This window comes from Thalassophryne amazonica, chromosome 16 (genome assembly GCF_902500255.1).
Source record: "Thalassophryne amazonica chromosome 16, fThaAma1.1, whole genome shotgun sequence".
Lineage (NCBI taxonomy): Eukaryota > Metazoa > Chordata > Actinopteri > Batrachoidiformes > Batrachoididae > Thalassophryne > Thalassophryne amazonica.
The window spans coordinates 10854598-10874169 of NC_047118.1; the positions used below are offsets into that span (position 1 = coordinate 10854598).

Genomic DNA, 19572 nt, shown 5'->3' on the forward strand with positions numbered 1-19572 from the left:
GGCTGTGTCCACATGCATGTGCACCTACTGGCCCACAAACATATCTACTGTAATTCACACAAGTGTGTCTTGAATCTTTGATTTTGCAGAGACTGTTACCCCGGAGCACTGACCTCTGACCTCTGGCTCTGAGGAATATGGAGCACTGAAAACACATCTGATCACTGAATGGGACACTAAACTGAACACTTAAACAGGTTCACACTTGCTTTTCCCAGAATATGCAATTTAAAAGGAAACAAAATGTGTTCAGACATTCTAAAGGCACTTCCATGTGACTCGCTGTAAATATTTATTTGTGTACCTCCCACACACATACATTTTTACACACCATTTCTCGCATGCATGTTGCCAGTTGACACAAGGTGTGAAATGACAAACAAAAGTAAGATAAATGTTTAATTATTCTTTTAATTACAGTGTGACTCACATTACACCCTACAGTCCTTTGTTTCCTAAAAAAAAAAAAAAAAAATTATATCTGGAAAACTGAAAATGCAAGGGAACCACTGCAAAGTTTGGTCAAAGTGCGCACAAAGTGTGCATGAAGCAGGAATTGTGTGTAAAACGTGTAAAATCATCCCTGTCTCAAATGCCCCGTACACCTGTTGCTACAACTATTTGCACACACCAGCAGCTGAAAGACAAAGTGTGTGCTGTGCAAACCTATCAATCCCTCTCATGGCAGGTGTCAGCCAAATTCCAGGTGATGAGTGTGGCTTTGGTGTGTGTGCTGAACTGACAGGAGGTGTGGCCACTGACAGAAGTGGCTGTGGAGATCTGTCGTTCTGGACATTCCAGCTGGACAACATGTACTGTGTTTGGACAGCAATGGACTAACAACTGCCACTGTGACACATGTGTGTCTGCTTGCTGTCATCACGTGGACATAAATAAAAACATACATCGCTGTAGCAATATATGCTGTGGGCTGCAGCATGTGTGCACTCCCTCGCTGCAGCCAATTGACAGGCTGCCCTCAGGCTGAAACGGACCGTCAGATCGCAACACACAGCAGGCGATCTGACTTTCACGTCATCCACATGAGCTCTGTTCCATATGACGTGGTGTAAGTTCTGGCACGCTGTCCACAAGACACGTGTGCCGGGCAGGACATGCACACGGGCCGGCTGGACGCACCAGCACATGTGGACATAAGAGCGAACTGCTTCTCATTCATATCATTTCATCACTGTATGTCTGTGACCATGGGTCATTTACAGAGAAACAGACAGATCATATTTGTATTGCCCGCTTGATAAGAGGGATTCAATATAAAATGCTGTGTTTTTTATGGTGTATGGTTTTGTTTTTTAAAAAATATGTCCATCTCTTTGTTGATTTCAGGCATTTTCCCCGCACCATTTACAGAGCAGTGACCATCGCTCAGTGGTAAAGTTTCGGGCTGGCAATGAGTATAGTGCAGGTACGAATCCCGTTTTTATTTTTTTTTTATTCCACATAAGCAGCGAGATGTGGTTCCTCAAGTACCTGCTGGTTTTTATGTTTTATTCAACATAAGTGGCGCATTGTGGTTCCACAGGTACCAGCTGTTTTTTATGTTTTACTTATTCCACATAAGTGGCACGATGTGGTGCACCTCGCACTGTGTTCCTGCTCGAAAGACACTGTTGCACGCACAAACCCTCGCACCGGGATCGTGCATGCCTGCCCGTCAGCTCGATGTTTCATGGTGAGCTAATTTGAACTGTTTCACGCTGTTTTGCCGTATTCAACCAAACTTCGCACTATGTGTGAAGTAGAACAGTAAAAAATAAAAATCTTGCCTAATTTTCCTTTCAGCAGGGAAATGCCCTGCAGTCCCTTTTCACATGGTTTTACTATTTATTTAAAACCGATTTTCTTCTGCACCACTGCATCAGTATCCCAATAAATGTTTCAAATTCTTATATCACCTATATTATCAAAATTCACCTTGTCTGGAAACAATTTGTGTGACAAGGTTGGACAAATTCATTGAGAAACATATTTTAAATAATGCTCAGTATGGATTCAGAACAAAACATTCGACAGCTAAATATATCAACAACAATAGATAATAAGGATTATTTTGTAAGTATTTTTATTGATATGAAAAAAGCTTTTGATGTTATCGACCACTCAAGATTGCTTCACAAGTTACAACAATATGGAATTAGAGGTATTGCACATCAGTGGGTAAAAAGCTACTTAGAAAATGGAAAACAGTTTGTTCAGATAATTAATACTAAATCAGAATTGTGTAACATTATTTATGAAGTACCACAAGGGTCGGTACTTGGATCCAAACTGTTTATTTTGTATATCAATGACTTTGTGAATGTATCTAAAGTACTTGGCAGCATATTATTTGCTGATGATACAACATTATTTTACTCTGGATAAGATATACAGGAAGTAGTACAAGTGATAAATACAGAGTTGGAAAAAGTTAAACATTGGTTTGATATAAACAGATTGTCACTAAATCTTAATAAGACAAATTTCATATTGTTTAATGACAGAGTGGAAAAAAAATTATGTGTCATTAAAAATAGATGAATGGACATACAAAGGGTAAAAGAAACGAAATTTCTAGGAGTCATGATTGATGAAGATCTTACATGGAAGTCACACATAAATTACATAAAAGGAAAAATAGCGAAAGCCACTGCTGTTTTGCATAAAGTAAAATTTTCGTTAGTTATGGTTTATTCATTGATTGTCCCATATTTAACTTATTGTGTAGAAATCTGGGGATCAACATGTAAAATTAATACACAACCATTATTTATTCTGCAGAAAAGAGCTTTAAAAATGATTAGCAATAGTCGTTTTAGAGATCCATTTAATCCATTATTCAGTAAGTATAGGGTACTTAAATTTCATGATTTAGTTGATTTGAAAATATTACAAACAATGCACCAAGCTAATAAAAATACCTTACCAATAAACATTCAAAATATGTTTGAAAAAAGAGTAAGTAGTTATAATTTGAAAGGAATAGAAGTCTTTAAAAAAAATCAAGATTCAGAACCAAAGTAAAGGAACGGAGTATTGCTGTGAATGGTGTAAAATTATGGAACAACCTCAACAAAGAAATCAAAGAATCAAGGTCACTTAAATTATTTAAAAAACACATTAAACTAGATGTATTAAGTAAGTATGAAACTATGAAATAAGTCAGTGGGTTGTGACAAAGTCTAAAATGTAATCTGTTAATAATGTCTAAAATGTTTTAAGTCTAAAATGTAACCTGTTAAAAATGTAATATTTTAAATAATGGCTAAAATTATGAAATAAGTCAGTGGTATGTGACAAAGTAAAAAAAATGTAATCTGTTAAATAATGTTGAATAATGATAAAATTGAAAGATTGTATTGTAAAAAGGGGCAGAAAATATAAGACTTGTTCTTCCCTCTGCTCCTTTTCATTCAATGTCTTGTAATATATTCATTTCTGCTTTTCTGTTTTTTCTTTTAAATGAATGAAATAAATATTGAAAAAAAACAAACAAACAAAAAAAAATTAGGATTTTGACCCCCATGGTTTAAAACAATCATCACAGGTGATGATTGAATCAGGTGTCAGACACTCGCACAGCACTACTATGCTGTATATGCTAGAGTTTAGCATCATGGAGCCAAAAATGCAGTATTTTATTTGCAACTGACCCCCCCCAGAAAAAGAAAGTCAGAAAATTGTAGCAGAAACACAACAACAGACACAATTAAAGATAACTGAGTACAGATCCTGTTTGGAAGAACTCAGGATAAAATGCGTACATATTTCACATCAAATTTATGCTGGATATCTGCTGGACAGGTGAAACAACACTCACAGGTCAGCTGTGTTACATATCAACACCACTGTTAGTTACAGTTAGAATGGTTTCAATTTAGTTTGCCAAACATTTTATTTATTTCATTAGACTCTCTATAGTATATATGTATTTTTCCATTATGTAATTTTAAGCACAATCGTATTATTATATTATTATATGTGTTTTTCCAAAATGTAATTTTAAGCATAATGCAAAAAATAAATGAATAAAACACTTCACAGTTTAGTAAACATAACACCCTTCTGCGTAGGTCACAGAGGTGACAGAATGAAAGTGGCAGTCATCTGAGAAATTCACGTGGAAAATGTTACAGTACAGTATGGAGTTGAACTGTTAATCCTGTAGACTTTAAGTGTCTTCATGAGGTCGAACTAGTGCAGGGCATGGATGACACAGGTGATAATAAACCTACTTAAGGCTGAAAGACAAAAAGGGGAAAAAAAAAAAAATCAAAGCTAAAATCAGTTTTGTCTAGTTTAAGTTAATAATTTTATTCAAAGGCGCATATAAGGGCCCTTTCACACATCGTGCGAATTTGGTTGATTTGTGAATAAAATGTGCATGAAGCAAGAATCGTATGCAAAATGCGTAAAATCGTAGCTGCTTCCAACGCCTCGTACCCCTGTTGCTACAACTATTTGTGCACACCAGCAGGTAAAAGACAGTGTGTGCTGTGCAAGCCCATCAAACCCTCTCGTGACAGGTGTTGGACAAATTCCAGGTGACACGTGCGAACATCTAACACCACTCGCATGGCACTCAGAAAATGTGTGGCCATTCACATTATCATCACGAAAACAGTCACTGTCGAGGTGGATATGAAATCTGTCTCAGTGCTCCAAGACTGCGAGGTTGCCGAGTGCACATGCGGTGTGCCAGTGTCGGCTCCCCCCACCACATGTCTGCGTGTGTCCCCCCCCTCAACACATCTGTGCGTGTGGGTTTTTTTTAGAAAATACATTTATATGCTTGTTGATTTTAGCCATTTCACGCTCCTGTTACAAGACAGTGATTGTAGCACAGTGGTAAAGTTTCCATCAGAGTCAGAGCATGCAAGTTCGAATCCTGTGACATTTTTTCTTTTTATTTAACCCAGGCTATTTAATCGTGGGCTTCTGTATTGCGTCCCCTGTTATGTATTATTTATATCAACCCAGTGATATTCACTAATTATACAGCTAGTTTTTATTTTATTTTCCTCCACATCAGCGGTGCGATGTGGTGCACCTCCTCCCATTGTCACCCGCCGCCCACCTATAAAACATTTCAAAACAAATCCAGGCTGGGACAAACGTGGTCTGTGGGCCACAAATTAGCAACCCTGATTCAGGCCCTGCACAGTGGCTGACAAAATCATCACTTAGATCATCAGTGTTTTATGTAGTTTATTTAAATGACATTTTGCCTTCAACAACACAGATGTCTGGTGTGAAACAGGAGTTAGTGAGGAATTTTAACATCAGCAATGGATCCTGTGAGTGGTGAGAGAGCATTTCATAAAAAAAAAAAAAAAAAAAAAAAAAAAAAAAAGACGTGTGATGCTCAGAATATATTCAAGAAAACAGGAGGTGGAGGGAAAAATTTTCAAGCATATGTCAGATTCTGATGTCTGCTGTCTTCTGTTGAAAGCTCTAACTATCATAATTTGGTCTGTGGGGTTTATTATGTGGTGCTTTGTCTTTGATATGCTGTTGGGTTTTCACTGGGGTTTGGTGGTGGTACCTCCCTTGTCTTGTGTTGTGTGGGTGGTTTTGTGCGTGTCCCTCCTGCCCTCCCTTCCTACTCGCCATGCCTCATTCTGGATCCTTCCTCACACACCTGTGGTGCATTTCCTCCTGATTTCATCCCCTTTATTAGTGCCACCTTCTCCCTCTCTCACTTATGAGATTGATGAGCTTTGTGCCACTTTGATTGTTGAGCTTTGTGCCAAGCGTTTGTCCTCAGAGTTACCCCGTCCTGTTTTTTACTTTACAGTGTATTGACCTGTATGCCTGTTTTTCTGGATTTTGTCTCATGCTTTGGCTACTGTTGCTTATTTTGGACTGCCTTTTTGTGCACCAACCCACACCTGAATTAAACTCTGTTAAGCTGAATCCCGAATCCATCATTTGTGTCCAACCTTCTGGTGACGTCAGACCTGACACTGACTGCTGATTTTGTAGATAGAGATATTTAGTAGGAGTTTTTCACTGCTGTCAACTGACCTCTGGTAAGATAACATAACCACAACAACGATGATGATGATAGTGACATCCAAATTAATTCATGTTTGGTGTTAGTAATGAATAAATCCGCCCAGGTGGTGGGTTCTCATCTACAACACTGTAGATGAGAACCAGAGAGACAGAGTCTTGAATGCCGAGGTGAGACGGCGAGATAAACTCCCTAGCATTAAAACCCTTCTCACCCAGAACCAGCTTAGATGGATAGGCCATGTACTGCGTATAGACGACTCCCGATTACCCAAGGCAGTCTTCTGTGGCGAGCTCAAGGAGGGGAAGAAGAGAGCTGGTCGGTCCAAGCTGTGTGTCAAAGATGGCCTGAAACAGCAACTGAAGGCCTGCAACATCAGCATCTCAACATGGGAGAAGGTTGCTCATGACCGAATGGCCTGGTGTCGCCATGTGAGTCAGTCACTCAAGATGATCGACGGCCGCTTGGAAGAAGAGACCAGACAACAAAGCGTTACGCTAGTAGAGTCTCCTGACTTGCTTCAACAGCTCCCGGCTCTCTCAACTGTCTCATTCGGCTCCCGGCTCTCTCACCTGTCCCATTCGGCTCCCGGCTCTCTCACCTGTCCCATTCGGCTCCCGGCTCTCTCACCTGTCCCATTCGGCTCCCGGCTCTCTCACCTGTCCCATTCGGCTCCCGGCTCTCTCACCTGTCCCATTCGGCTCCCGGCTCGCTCACCTGTCCCATTCGGCTCCCGGCTCCCTCACCTGTCCCATTCGGCTCCCGGCTCGCTCACCTGTCCCATTCAGCTACCAGCTCGCTCATCATTTCTGGCAGGATCTGCCGTCACAGCACAGGACTGTACTCACATCAAAGAAGTTGCCGTCCTACTCAGCACTGAATGACAGTCGATGTTGATGATGCCACAGAGCATACTTGTAGTGTTAGGGAAAGCCATAATCACCAGTGCCAATGCACCACATTGATTGACATCCAAATTAAGTCATGTTTAACAAAAAATAAATAAATAAATCACTCTGCCCTGGTGGGGTTCTCGTCTACAAAATTGTAGGGGAAACATTCCACAGAATAGTTGTACCCTAAAATAAAAACGTTTCTCAACATCCATACAAAAAATACTGGATTTTTAGACAATATTAAAAAGTGTTTTAACGCAAAGAATTTTATAGCAACAATTTAAGATGTTAGTGTTCAGGCATAATAAATTCTTGTGTCAATGCACTTTGAAGATTTTTCTCTGTACTAAGAGGACTGTTACAGCCAGCAGACTGTTCCATTCTTGTCACATAGGGGTGTTCGAAAGTACTGGACTGATTGTTAAGGGTTTGTGTGCTTCACGATCATTAGATTTCAGTTTCTGTATCAACCATCGGAAAATGAAAAAGAAACCATTTTATCACATTTGTTGACAAAGTTAATCTACAGAATTTTGTGTTGTTTTCTTCCTGACAGTATGAACTTTGCTGAAATCAGCTGATAAGGAACTCATATTGCAGATAGAAAAATGCCTTTTTGTTTGACAAAAATGAACACAAACTGATATTTATCTGCTCCTCGTGCTTCCTTAATCAGTCTGTGTGACTGGGGCTTGTACAAAGCTAGCCACTGTTCCAGAACACTTCCGGTTTCTTGCACAAGAGTTTTTCAAAATAAGAGCACAGCGCAAACAGATGACACCATCACATCAGATGTGGAAGAGACAAAAACATAGTGAAAACTCATTTTTTGCTTTTTGCAATGTGTTGGGGGTCACAGAATGAATTTATTTCAGGTGGGAATTTAATAAACTTTAATGGAACAAAAAAAAATAATAATTTTGGGTGGTGTTTAACCAACTTTCTTCCAAAAAAGGGGGTTGGCTTATGCACAACTGTGGGACCTCAGACCTCACACCAATAACATATCTTATGTGTGTGTGTGTGTGTGTGTGTATATATATATATATATATATGTATGTGTGTGTGTGTGTGTGTATGTATGTATACACACGTATGTATGTGTAAAATTTTCTCAGATTGTTGGATAATAATTTAATGTAAAGTTTAGAGATGGTGGCACTAACAAAAAGACAGGAGACAGAACTGGAGGTGGCAGAGCTGATGATGCTATGTTATGTTTTCTTTGGGAGTGACGATTGATTGTTTGATAAGAAATTATCAACCGCTTAGTCCAATTAAGGGTCGCGGGGGGCTGGAGCCTATCCCAGCAGTCATAGAGCGCGAGGCGGGGTACACCCAGGACAGGATGCCAGTATATATATATATATATAGGTTTTTTGAACCGTGGACTCCTAATGATACCAAAGTTATATCGGAAGAGCTGAGAAGGTTGTTGAAACAGTGGCTAACTGCTGCTAATGAAGCCGAGATATTTGAGTTGGTAGAAACAAACAGATCGCAGAGCAGCAAGAAGAAACGAGTGGATTTAAAGAAGAGAAGAAACTAGTTTTCAAGCCTGAAGTTCGCTGATCCACAGCAGCGTCAGCGTACATCCACCCGGCGCGGCTCCACCTGAAGCCCGAGGTGCCAGCGCAGTTCCACCGGCGCGGCTTAACCGAGGCCCGAGGCGTCAGCACACATCAATTATTATCAATTATTATATCATTTACTAACAGGGACTTAGAAGAGAGAGACCTAATGTTTAATAGACCACATTTAACTGTTTTAGTCTGTGGTGCAGTTGAAGGTGCTATATTATTTTTTCTTTTTGAATTTTTATGCTTAAATAGATTTTTGCTGGTTATTGGTGCTCTGGGAGCAGGCACCGTCTCTACGGGGATGGGGTAATGAGGGGATGGCAGGGGGAGAGAAGCTGCAGAGAGGTGTGTAAGACTACAACTCTGCTTCCTGGTCCCAACCCTGGATAGTCACGGTTTGGAGGATTTAAGAAAATTGGCCAGATTTCTAGAAATGAGAGCTGCTCATCCAAAGTGGGATGGATGCCGTCTCTCCTAACAAGACCAGGTTTTTCCCAGAAGCTTTGCCAATTATCTATGAAGCCCACCTCATTTTTTTGGACACCACTCAGACAGCCAGCAATTCAAGGAGAACATGCGGCTAAACATGTCACTCCCGGTCCGATTGGGGAGGGGCCCAGAGAAAACTACAGAGTCCGACATTGTTTTTGCAAAGTTACACACCAATTCAATGTTAATTTTAGTGACCTCCGATTGGCGTAACCAGGTGTCATTACTGCCGACGTGATTTACAATCTTACCAAATTTATGCTTAGCATTAGCCAGCAGTTTCAAATTTCCTTCAATGTCGCCTGCTCTGGCCCCCGGAAGACAATTGACTATGGTTGCTGGTGTCGCTAACTTCACATTTCTCAAAAGAGAGTCGCCAATAACCAGAGTTTGATCCTCGGCGGGTGTGTCGTCGAGTGGGGAAAAACGGTTAGAAATGTGAACGGGTTGGTGGTGTACACGGGGCTTCTGTTTAGGACTACGCTTCCTCCTCACAGTCACCCAGTCAGCCTGCTTTCCCGGCTGCTTGGGATCTGCCAGAGGGAAACTAATGGCGGCTAAGCTACCTTGGTCCGCACCAACTACAGGGGCCTGGCTAGCTGTAGAATTTTCCACGGTGTGGAGCCGAGTCTCCAATTCGCCCAGCCTGGCCTCCAAAGCTACGAATAAGCTACACTTATTACAAGTACCATTACTGCTAAAGGAGGCCGAGGAATAACTAAACATTTCACACCCAGAGCAGAAAAGTGCGGGAGAGACAGGAGAAGCCTCCATGCTAAACCGGCTAAGAGCTAGTAGCTGCGCTAAGCTAGCGGATTTCTAAAAACACACAAAGTGAATAATGTGTAAATAATTTAGAGGTGATTCAGCAGAGGGAGTGCTTTAGTTAAGGCACGTGAAGATTACACTGTGAAACAAATTGTTATCTAGTTAACTAGATCAATCTAACTGCGCAGATTAAACAGCTAACAGATACAGCAAAACACCGCTGTGCTCCGGAACAGGAAGTGATACAATACCGCAGTGAGAGCCAACCACCAGTAGAGGCAAGTAAGAGCTCGCAATGAACACATCAAATATGTCTACATTGGTCAATATGCGTCGGAGGTAAGTTTGACATAAGTTGCACATAGGTTCAAAGCAAGTTACTTACACATTTTGGGTATGCTAGACATTATCTCGACATATTTTGACTTGTATGTCAACAATCGCATAACGTACCTACAACTTAGTATGGTATGAGCCATACGCTGGTATGCGTTGAAAATATTGTGCATGACCAAAATCTTTCAACGACCCCGTCATACTACGCCACATACAAGCTTCAACGTGTGCTTAACTTACACAAAACTTACCCATAACTTATTAGATGTACGCCAGCGTATTTTGCATATTTTTAATATGTTGGCATACGCAGGCTAAATGGTCACGATGTGACAGGGCCAACACATGCAGCCATTTTTAAAAACAGACTAAAGCTGCCGATTTGCATCAGAGCTCATACTCTCAGATGATTGGACACTTAAACAGGAAGAAGAGAAAAGATTTTCTACCACCTCTCTTTTTTGTGACGTGCCACTGTGGGTGCAGGTCTGTGTTTCTGTGCCACCTGTGTCACGCAGACACACTGACAACCGCAAACAGGCACACCGAGCACACTGAGCGCCGAGGCTTCAGCACAGCATTTGTTATGCTCCCAGGAAGCAACGGGACAAAACGATACCTGCTCCTCTGCTCGACTACAGACGGTGTTACAGCTCGAGGTGCCCCCTACCCATCATAAATGCTATTGCGCTCAGCATCAGGCGGCGATGCTCCCTGTGCATCACAGTTTGCTACTATATATGCACGCCCCGTAGTGACCCTGGCTGATACGAAGCTTTGTCACCTTCTCATTGAAATCAGTCTCATCACTGTCAAAACACCACAGATCCACATGATACAAGAGCAGATTAAGATGAAGTAAAAATCCACCTTACCGCTTTCTTTCAGGTTTGTGTCACCATGTAGCCACCATGTAGCAGCAGGAAACTTTAAAGAAGAGCACCACAAGCCTGAGAGAGAGAGAGAGAGAGAGAGAGAGAGAGAGAGAAGGAAGTGAGTCAAACTTGGGTGCTTCTGAGGAAGCTGTGTTTTTTCACAGGGACTGGAGCATTTACAAAAAAAAAAGAGGTTGACAGAGAGGTGAAAGGGAATGCTAACAGACTTGGCTTAATTCCAGTCATGCTGGACATTTCCACTAAACAGAATTTATGAAATGGTAAAATTCCTCCTTCCAAGGCTGGGTGACACACAGACAAAAGAAAGCATGTTTGTCCTTGTGCTTTCAAAACATGTTGTCGCTAATACTTCTGTCTGTGCACAATGTCATGAGGGTATCGTCCTTATCTGACCCTAGAAACTTTCTCAGTTACATGTATGTAAATCAGACAGCAAGGATTTCAGCTGAGAACTCTGGAACAGTTCATGGTCTCACTGAAAAACAAGGAGAGTAATAAACATCACAACAAGTTTCATCTAGGACCATACACTGATGCCACACATCACCACATCCACCACTCTATAAATCTAAGGGTCCTGCTTTGCAACCACCCAGGCAGACAACCGGCCTACCCCACCTTCAAAAAGTGGCCACATATCTGCTGCAGCCAGGTATTATATTAGCATCTACTTGGTCTTTTTTAGTTGCTGGGGTCCTCAGCTCCAAGGTACAACCTTACGCGTAGCCAGGGGTGGGCCTGGGCCCGCCCATTTGTCAGCCAGGCCCGCTCCATCCAATGAGAAGGCTGATTCGACACTCGACAGTCACCTGTTGTTGCCTCATTGTATTCCTATGATATGGTATTGCATTAGCACTGAGCGACAATTAATAAATTGTCAAAAAAAATATGGTTCATCTTGTGTGATTTTTATTAATTCATTTTCAGAGTACAGTGGGGACCGCTGTACTCTGTACTGTACTCGCTATAATGCGGTTCACCTTTCACGGCCTCGCAGTTTTTTTTTAGAGCAATTTTGCATGCTTTTTTTTTTTTAATGGCGCATTGTGTTCTGTGTCTTTATCAGGCGGGCTGGTCACGGCACTGGTTGGCATCACTGTGATTGCACTCACTGCCTCCGATATGCGCTTTCTGCGGGCTCGGTAAACGCAGCAGCGGGCCACTCACACCACCCTCCTGTCTGCTGTGCGGAATTGCACCAAATCTGGTAACGGGTCCAGAGACTATGCTCGCTGTTTTGATGCGGATGTTGACCGCAGCCGCAGAGCTCTGTGGCCACCGAGAGAGGACTTGGATTCTTTGCGGGTCCCGCATCCGTACCTCCGGAGGTAGTGAGCAAAGGGAGAGCCATGCATTGTGTTTTGCGTGTGTCTGTTTATAATCTTCTCGCACAGAAGAAAAAAGACAGTGCTTACACAAGAGAGAAAAGTGAGAAAATGTTAATGCATGTTTGAGAAAAGTGTATAAAGTGTGTAGTGAGGGATTTTACAGCCTTAAAACAACTATAATAATTGCAAAAAATAGCGCTGACTACTTCGCGGATTTTGCTGTTTTCTACTGTTAATCGGATAAAAACGTCCACCAGAACATCCATGTTGACTCACAGACTGAATGCACTCTTCGTGCTTTCCCTTGAAAGAGAACTGACCGAATCGTTGGACTATGATGACGTGATAAGAGAGTTCAACAAAAAACACCGTTGTCTCCTGCTGTAGCATTAAAAGGATTCATCAAATGTAAGTGTGAGACCATTAATTACTTTTTTCTTCTAAATAGGCCTAATTGTTAATATTATATTGCAACTGCCACGAATCATGTTGGTGTCCGTTCTGATGGTTTTTAATTTGGCCGCCGAGCCATGGTTTCCATTGTTTATCAATTTCATAATTTGGCCGCCAAGCCAACCTGTTTTCATGCTGCAGATATATTTTGAATTTTTATTTTAAAGGACTTTACATGACTAAGCATTGCATTGCTGCTTGCATTGTCCATGTGGTGCTTGTGTCTGACACTCTGCGTCTGTGTAACTGTGCACACAGCGTCTGTGCAGTTGGCTGAGATGTGTTTATCATTAAACTTGGAATTCATTTTTGAAACAATGCCTTATTTAAATACCTGTTGACGTTTTGGGTTTAGGCTGAGCCAAGCAGGCTACCAGACTTGCACTGAATGGTGTGTGTGTGTGTGTGTGTGTGTGTGTGGTGTGTGTGTGTGTGTGTGTGTGTGTGTGTGTGTGTGTGTGTGTGTGTGTGTGTGTGTGTGTGTGTGTGTGTGTGTGTGCGCGTGTGTGTGTGTGACGCTGCACTGCAGCTTGCATTATCCATGAAGAGTACTTGTGTCTGACATGTTGCGTCTGTGTGCTCACTTTGCCAGTGCTGTAGGCTAAGTGATAACGTTGCTTGCGATGTCCAAACGAGGCATACTTTTTCAAACGGTGTATTATAATACCTACACCTTACCTACAACCCCAAAGGTTGGGCCCGTCTGATTTTTTCTGGGCCCACCCATTTTATGATTTCTGCCTACGCCCCTGGGTACAACCCCAATTCCAATGAAGTTGGGATGTTGTGTAAAATGTAAATTAAAAACAGAATACAATGATTTGCAAATCCTCTTCAACCTATATTCAATTGAATACATCACAAACACAAGATATTTAATGTTCAAACTGATGAAGTTTATTGTTTTTGTGCAAATATTTGCTCATTTTGAAATGGATGCCTGCAACACGTTTCAAAAAAGCTGGGACAGTGGTATGTTTACCACTGTGTTACATCACCTTTCCTTCTAACAACACTCAATAAGCGTTTGGGAACTGAGGACACTAATTGTTGAAGCTTTGTAGGTGGAATTCTTCTCCCATTCTTGCTTGATATACGACTTCAGTTGTTCAACATCTGGAGTCTCTGTTGTTGTTTGCGCTTCATAATGTGCCACACATTTTCAATAGGTGACAGGTCTGGTCTGCAGACAGGCCAGTCTAGTACCCGCACTCTTTTACTACGAAGCCACGCTGTTGTAACACGTGCAGAATGTGGCTTGGCATTGTCTTGCTGAAATAAGCAGGGACGTCCCTGAAAAAGACGTTGCTTGGATGGCAGCATGTGTTGCTCTAAAACCTGGATGTACCTTTCAGCATTGATGGTGCATCACAGATGTGTAAGTTGCCCATGCCATGGGCACTAACACACCCCCATACCATCACAGATGCTGGCTTTTGAATTTGCGCCAGTAACAATCTGGATGGTCCTTTTCCTCTTTTGTCCAGAGGACACGATGTCCATGATTTCCAAAAACAATATGAAATGTGGACTCATCAGACCACAGCACACTTTTCCACTTTGTGTCTGTCCATTTCAAATGAGCTTGGGCCCAGAGAAGGCGGCGGCGTTTCTGGATGTTGTTGATGTATGGCTTTCACTTTGCATGGTAGAGTTTTAACTTGCACTTGTAGATGTAGTGACAAACTGTTTTAACTGACCTTGGTTTTCTGAAGTGTTCCTGAAACCACCCGGTAAGATCCTTTACACAATGATGTTGGTTTTTAATGCAATGCTGCCTGAGGGATCGAAGATCACAGGCATTCAATGTTGGTTTTCGGCCTTGCTGCTTACAGTAGTGTTCAGAATGATAATAGTGCTATGTGACTAAAAAGATTAATCCAGGTTTTGAGTAGATTTCTTATTGTTACATGGGAAACAAGGTACCAGTAGATTCAGTAGATTCTCACAATTCCAACAAGACCAAGCATTCATGATATGCACACTCTTAAGGCTATGAAATTGGGCTATTAGTAAAAAAAGTAGAAAAGCTGTGTTCACAATAATAGTAGCATCTGCTGTTGATGCTACAAACTCAAAACTATTATGTTCAAACTGCTTTTTTTTTAGCAATCCTGTGAATCACTAAACTAGTATTTAGTTGTATAACCACAGTTTTTCATGATTTCTTCACATCTGCGAGGCATTAATTTTGTTGGTTTGGAACCAACATTTTGCTTGTTTACTAGTGTGCTTGGGGTCATTGTCTTGTTGAAACACCCATTTCAAGGGCATGTCCTCTTCAGCATAAGGCAACATGACCTCTTCAAGTATTTTGACATATCCAAACTGATCCATGATACCTGGTATGCGATATATAGGCCCAACACCATAGTAGGAGAAACATGCCCATATCATGATGCTTGCATCACCATGTTTCACTGTCTTCACTGTGAACTGTGGCTTGAATTCAGAGTTTGGGGGTCATCTCACAAACTGTCTGTGGCCCTTGGACACAAAAAGAACAATTTTACTCTCATCAGTCCACAAAATATTCCTCCATTTCTCTTTAGGCCAGTTGATGTGTTCTTTGGCAAATTGTAACCTCTTCTGCACATGTCTTTTATTTAACAGAGGGACTTTGCGGGGGATTCTTGCACATAAATTAGCTTCACACAGGCGTCTTCTAACTGTCACAGCACTTACAGGTAACTCCAGACTGTCTTTGATCATCCTGGAGCTGATCAGTGGGTGAGCCTTTGCCATTCTGGTTATTCTTCTATCCATTTTGATGGTTGTTTTCTATTTTCTTCCACACGTCTCTGGTATTGTTGTCCATTTTAAAGCATTGGAGATCATTGTAGATGAACAGCCTATAATTTTTTGCACCTGCATATACATTTTCCCCTGAGAGAACAGAGAAGTTTCAGAAGAAGTCGGTTTCAGCATTTTATCCGGATATTCCCCTGTTAAAGGAGATTTTTTTAATGAAAGACGTGCGGACGGGTCAGCGTGGTGCGGCGGCACAGGAAAAACACCTCCGTGTTGATAACCACTTGTAAAATCCAGGTGGCTTTTGATGGTTTTCAGTGGAGTGAGTATCTGAGAAATTGTTTAACAGTTGGACATGTTCCAACTTGTCCTTAAGGCTTCCAACAGAGGTGTTTTTCCTGTGGCGGAGCGTCGCGGCGGCTGCGAGCTGACGCTGCAATCCGTCCACACGTCTTTCATTAAAAAAATCTCCTTTAACAGTGGAATATCCGGATAAAATGCTGAAACCAACTTCTTCTGAAACTTCTCTGTTCTCTCACGACGTCCTGGATCAATAGAGCCTGAAATGTGGAGGTTTTTAGCTTGAAACAGGCTGACAACGGCGCCTGGGAGCGCTGCGCGACGTCCCACTGCGTGGGAAGTCCTTAAAGCGACAGTATCACCTCAAAATCTCTCATCAGCCGTTAAAATTTTCACCGAAAACCAGCTTAATTTTTCGAACCGTGTCCACTTCGATGTGCCTCACAGGTTTAGAAAAAATTTTGATCAAACAAAGCGCCAGTCTCTCAGCAACTTCTCAGACAAAGGAATTCCGACGAGGGGCTGGACGACTCCTCCCACAAGGAGTGCTCACAGGCGAATGACGTCACCGACAGGCGTGGAAAAACTCACGCATGCACACGAGGGTTCAAGCATGTCTGACGTAAAAACATATGAATGAAATCCATATAGTTTTTGAAAAAAATAAAAAGGACCTATACTTTATTGACAGACCTCGTATATATATGTTTTTTCATTACTCCTGCGCAAAGAAAGTATGCTGATACTAAATGTTGGAGGTTATGTGGTGAGGATAAAGCAGATCATTTCCACATCTTCTGGGGTAGCCCCTTAATAATTCAATACTGGACTGAAATTAAAAAAAGTTACAGATGAAGTACTACATAGTAAAATTCCATTAAGGTTTGAAATAAGGTTTGAAATTGTGTATTTTGGTAAAATGAACTTAAGAAGAAAAGATGATTATAAAATTATGAGAATCATGCTCTTGGCTAGCAAAAAGGAAATCACCAGAAGACGGTGAACAGATCTGGTCCCTAAGGCGGAGAAATGGGTTGATGTCATGTTGAATATATACACTATGGAGAAAGTGACTGCATCTGTTAGACTAGAGGTAGACAAATTCAATCGTATCTGGAAGGGATGGCTACAATACATTAGACAATACAGATCAGATTTTGTATAGGACTTTACTGCACATGTCAGGAACATTTCTATATATAATTTTTTTGTTTCTCCCTGTCACTTTAATGTGACATTAAGTGGACTCTTGGATACATAAAGACTGTGAATGATGTTTATGTACACCCTGGTTTGAAGCTACAGTGTTCTTCTTTTAAGACTGAATAAAATACAAATTAAAAAAAGGAACTGGGGGTTGTACATGTGTGCTGGATTGTGCACAGAGAAGTGTACCCCCAGTTGATGTTCCCTCGCAGAGCTCATGGAGTCAGGCAGCTGCTTGATAAAGGAGTTTGGCAAGCTGGCAAGTCGTTAGGAACCTGGGGCATACTCTATGATTGCGAGACTTGGGCACTAGTCAAAGTTGGTGCTCGTTGGTACTAGTTCTCTGTCTGGCTGGAACTTCCAAACACCTCTGTTCAGTGACATCATGACTCCACAGGCTCTTACCAGGCATCTCTCAATCTCAAAAACTAAAGATGTAAACAGATACACTTCTGATGACTCAGTCCAGGAAGTCACTGAAAACACGGATCATCATGATTCAGGACCATCACAAACCAAAACACTCCACCTCCTCATTCTGCTTCTAAACTGTGGTAACTGGGGCATCCACTGATCCTGATTCTGTAAAGATCACAGCATTGCCTGTAAAATCAAAGCCAGTGAATCTTTCTTCACCATCAAAGGCACCTATGTTACAGGACTCTAAAACCCAACACCCAGTCCATGCAAGCACTGAACAGAGTAGGAACCCTGATGAAAAATTCAAAGACTACTGTGAATTCTCAATATTTCCTACAGAACGTCCCAGTCAACTGAATCAGCTACTTTATGAAAGTCAACACAGGCCACAAAGCAGCCCTACAGATATTCACGCTTGCAGGACGTAAACTGACCAGAGATTTAGCAACCAAGACAGAAGATGGAAAAATCTTGGGAAAAAAATGACGATGTGAGAGATATAAACAGTGAAAGCACCAGCTTGTTTATTTATCTAAGTTGAATAAAATCATTTCTCCGTCTGTGGTGTCTTCTTCTTTCTCTACACTTTTACCTTTTCTATTAAGGTCATCAAAAGAGGCAACGTGTGCCAAGTTTGATCAGTTGATGGGTTCAGTGTCTTGCTCAAGGGCACATCAACACGCAGATGAAATTGGTGATTGAACCCACAAGCCCAATAACTAGTAGACAATCTGCTCTAAAGGCAAAGCTATCGTTTCGGTGAAGTGCTGCAAATGCAGAGAAGAGCATTATGGGTAATTTAACAACAAAGTTTTTGATGTCCTGATGTACAACTGCCCCATCCCTCAACAGGGTGCCATCTCTGCTGCCAATCAAAAGAGGCAGCTATTTGGTGACCATAATGGAGCAGATGGAAAAGGTCACTGTGAACATGAAACATCAAGGAACGCAGATGAACTTCAACAGACGGGAAGTCCAATTTATGATATATTAGTTAGCTAGAAGAAAGAGCAATCTCTGCCATGTTAAACGATGTTAACAAAATAAAAACAGGCTCCACATTGAGTTCCTTCCATTACATTTCTTGGCAATGTATGTACCACTGCCCCTAGTGGAGAACGTTTAAGCATCTGTCTCCATGTATCAGTTAAAATGACGCCAACATGCTGCAGCCAAGTCTAACTTGAAGCAAACCTATTAAGAACGAACGATAAGAAAGATGGTGTCACCAATGCAGAGAAGACAATCAAGGTGAGTCCAAAGGCCTTAAATCAGTATTGTGTTACGGTCCAAGGTCCAAAATACAGGTGACCGTTAGCAAGGGAAATGTGTATATGAGAGATTAGGCAGCAAAATAATCAGGAGCCAAGCAGCAAAGTTCAGAGCACAAAAGGTCAATCAGATCGGGCAAACTACTCCAAAGGGAACAGGAGAAGACTCTAGGATGCTGGAACAAGCACTGGTGAGCAATGAGAGATCACTAGGTAAGTGGGCGTGAGGCGACTTGGGAAAACGGCATAAGATGTACTGGCACAGGGAGACACAAGAGAGACTTTTAAGAGAGGAAATGACTAAAATCACGGTGTGCAATGATACAGAGGTAAAGAGGACAAAAACTGATATGGGAAGTGGCTATCAAAACAGGAAGTGAGAGACAAAACCAAAAGTGAAGCTGGAAACAGACTGGACATTAGAAACCTTCTTCCACAACAGGGAACTCAAAGAACCTTTTATTTAGATGTTTTTAAAAGATTTGGGTCAGGAGATCTGCACGTATTGTATCTACTGGTGCAAGTTGTTCTCCTGGACTGGAAACAGACCAGATAACCTGGAGAGATGAAATTGTGTGCAGGTGAAAGTGGAAGTAACAGTGAGACACATTTAGTAAAGAAGACACAGAGAGGAAAAGCAGTGCTGCAGGCGGACAGGCTCCGTTTGTGGTTCCCTCGCTGTTAGTGTTTGTGCTGGGCCACTCTGGACATGTTAAAACACAGTCCTCAGACTCAAACCTCTGGAAGACATCAATCAACTGCTGGCTATTGTACACATCTGGCCAGCAGACACCAAGACGGACAGAAACTTTGATTATTAGATGCATTTGACATCAAAAGCTTTTCTTTTCTTATCTGGACC

The 19572-nt window shown here is 41.6% G+C and overlaps 1 protein-coding gene across 2 annotated transcripts in view; it reads right to left on the reverse strand.

Annotated features, from left to right (window-relative positions):
• Positions 1-19572, reverse strand: part of stat5a (signal transducer and activator of transcription 5a) — a 101838-nt gene that overhangs the window by 57525 nt on the left and 24741 nt on the right. Inside the window, exon 2 of one of the 2 annotated variants that reach the window (XM_034190508.1) lies at positions 10961-11035. The exons of the other annotated variant lie outside the window; for it this stretch is intronic. The gene's annotated coding sequence lies outside the window, so the exon portion shown is untranslated. The remainder of the gene's footprint in view (positions 1-10960; positions 11036-19572) is intronic. 2 annotated transcript variants of the gene reach the window in all.